Genomic DNA, 3263 nt, shown 5'->3' with positions numbered 1-3263 from the left:
AATTAAGACCATGATGAGATATCTTGGTTGTGACATTTTATAGTTTGGCAAGATGTTACAATTGAGGGGAAATGGGTAAACAGGATCTCTCTGTATTATTTTCTTGCTGCTAAGTCTCTTCAGTCGTGTCTGACTCTGCGCGACCCCATGGACTAGGCCTACCAGGCTCCTCCGTCCATGGGATTTTCCAGGCAAGAGTACTGGAGTGGGTTGCCATTGCTTTCTCCTGTAACTGCATAGTGATACACTAATTCAAACTTACTGCTATGGGGGAAAATCACCATTTAATGAGACATGAAGCCAAAGCACAAACCCGATGAAGGGGACACACGCTGTGGACCACAGCATGGCTATGACCAGAGCAAGTGGGGGGACGGGGGAGGGGAGATGGATGGGTAAACTACAGCCTCGGGGGCAGGGACAGGGTGGGAGGCTGGGGTCTGGATTGACGATGACTAAACAGACAACAGGATGAGACAGGAAATCAAAACCAATGATGAAAGCAGACACACCGTCAGAGAACTCCAACAGCAAGGAAAACATATATAGAACTGTTCTTTTACAAATACTCAGAACAAAATCAAGCATGAAACCACAGAGAACTCGTCAAAGAATTTAAAATATCAACTAATTAGCCAATGATGCAAATTATAAAAACAGTGTGTCAAAAGACCACAAAATGGACTAGTTACCACTTCACAGGCCGCTAAAATGATTCATGGTTAATTTACTCATACGCTGACTAACAATGGAGCTAACATGAAATGGGTGGTAACAGAAAAAAGTGATAATACAAGTGCAGTTACAAAGCATGTTGTACACGTGATTTCATGGGGTAAATAGCAATGCACTCCCAAAACCTAAGCTAAACAAGCAAGAAACCTGGAACATGTGCTTTAGAGCCGCCCACTCTGTCACCAAAAGCCCTAGGTTGTCATCCCGTTTTTAGGCTCGGAAAAGTGAGGCAGCCGGACGTCTTCCCTGGGGCCCTGGGGCACTGGGCTTTTAACCTGGTTTCACACGCAGAGCTGGCCTGAGCGTGCGGCCAGGTCCATCAGCAAGCAGAGCAGTTTAGATTTTTTATTTTGTTCCCACCGTGTGCCCTGCACCCTGCAGCCAGGCATCCCCAATGGAAAATGTGCTGCACGGCTTTCACACGCCATGAGAGCTGCCTATGGTTACTTTCACGAAGCTGTCTGCTCCCTGAGAACAGAAACTTCCCTGCAGCTGCTGTGCCCAGCACAGGCCAGGCCCAGCGTTACAGAGGCAGGCTCTGGCTGAGTTCATGATGACAAGCTAAGCCGGTGGTCCAAATATCAAGACTAATTTGTCCCTGTGCCATTATGGAATGATTAAAGACTAGGCAGTTTAAAAAATTTTAGACCTCTGAGCGTAGCAAATGTACCTGATTTTCTTCTGGGTAAAAAGAGAAAAAACAAACAAAAAAAGAAAACCAGTGTGATGGAGAAGGGATGCGGCAGGGAGGAGGCAGACACACACCAGAGTCATGATGCCCAGCCGGTCGCCCTTCCGCAGGGAAGCCGTCTGCCGGAGTTTCCAACTCCTACGGAAGAACTAAAAATATGCAGGGAGCAGCTTCTTAGAAGAAGAAATTGCTGAGCTGAAAGCGGAAAGAAACACCACCAGGCTGCTGCTGCAACACCTGGAAAACCTGGTTTCCCGGTACATGCTGTCCCTCCGGATGACAGCGGGCAGGCAGCAGGCGCAGTCCCCAGCCGGCATGACCAGCAAGATGGAGGTGCTTAAGGCACTGAAATTTCTGTGTGAGCACCACAGGCCGTGGACGAGAAGATGACTCTTAAAGAGGAGAATAACCAGGAAAAGATACTAAGGGACAGGGTGCTTGATGTAAATCACGAGCCAGAAAACATGCCAAGCGCCAATGGAAAGAGACCCTCCTACAGCACTCTAAGCCACGAGGAAGACCTGGCTAAGGTGATTGTGCCCAGGAAGTCACAGACAAGCAGTCGCGGGAGCAAAGTGAGATGAAGGAGCACCTGTCATCCCTCTCTGCCCACGTGACAGAGCTGGAGGCGGACCTGGAGACGGCCAGGAAGGACCTCCTCAAGTCCCAGGACGACGTGAACACAAAACTGCAGCGGGACGTCTGCGACGCGGGAGACAGACACGGCAGCATCGAGGAGAGGCTGCGCCAGATGGAGGCCCAACTGGAGGAGAAGAACAACGAGCTGCAGCAGGACCACCTGATTCTAAACCTGGAAACCCTGAGAGCCAAACTGGACCAGACGAGACTGCGAGGGGCTCCCCTCCACCACGGCCGACCCCACTTGGGCAGCGCCCCGGACCTCAGGTTCCCTGTGGCGGACCAGCCGGCAGACTCCTCCGGCAATGGGGCGGTGCTGCGTCGCCCTCAGAAAGGCCGGGTGGCCGTGCTGCGCTATGAGCCGTCCAAGGTGCAGACCCTGAAGGAGCAGGACTGAGAGGGCGTGCAGCAAGCCAGCGTGCTGGCCAACGTGGCCCAAGCTTTCCAGAGTGACGAGGGCGTGTCTGACGGCGAGGGCGACAGGGTCACCCTCTTCAGCTCGGCCACTCAGCTGTCGCCCAGCGGGCAGGGTGATGCCGAGACTCTGACTGTGATGCTGCAGGAGCAGCCGGATGCCGTCAACAAAGAGATCCGGTTGATCGAAGAAGAGGAGAACGCGGAGCAGCGGGTTAGGTGACTGAGAGTAGAGAGGGCAGGGGGAGCTTAGGCAGCCTCGGTCGTTTTAAATCAGTGAGCTCCCTCAACCTGCATCCCGCCTCCTTGCATGCTGGCTTCTGCCCACCCAGCAGTGGGCGCTCCAAGCCCCGAAGGAGGCAGCACAGCCCGGCGCGGGAGGGAGACCGGCTGGGCATCATGCCTCTGGTATTTTCTTGCAGCTGCATGTAAATCCACAAGTATCTTGAAATATAGGGGTGGGATGGGGAGGGAGATGGGAGGGAAGTTCAAGAGGGAGGGGATATATGTATACCTATGGCTGACTCATGTTGAGGTTTAACAGAAAACAGCAAAATTCAGCAAAAGAAATTATCCTTCACTTAAAAAATAAATTAAAAAAAAAGAGAATAATGTGACCCAGGAATGGAAAAAGTAAATTATTTACTTAAAAAAAAAGTGGATAGATGATGTCACAGCCCAGGTCCAGACCTCAAAGAGTTTCCTGTCATACCTAGAATAAATCCAGACTATTGATCATGTCTAACAAGCCCTACAGGGTTTGGCTCCCTGCCTCCAATTTTAC

General features: G+C 51.4%; 1 pseudogene; it reads left to right on the top strand.

Moving 5' to 3' along the window:
- Positions 1–1461: 1461 nt before the first annotated feature.
- Positions 1462–2911, top strand: LOC120879131 (annotated as a pseudogene).
- Positions 2912–3263: the final 352 nt, after the last annotated feature.

The sequence above is a fragment of the Oryx dammah genome, unplaced genomic scaffold (genome assembly GCF_014754425.2).
Source record: "Oryx dammah isolate SB20612 unplaced genomic scaffold, SCBI_Odam_1.1 HiC_scaffold_19, whole genome shotgun sequence".
Taxonomy (NCBI): Eukaryota; Metazoa; Chordata; class Mammalia; order Artiodactyla; family Bovidae; genus Oryx; species Oryx dammah.
This window is presented reverse-complemented; position numbering and strand designations above follow the sequence as displayed.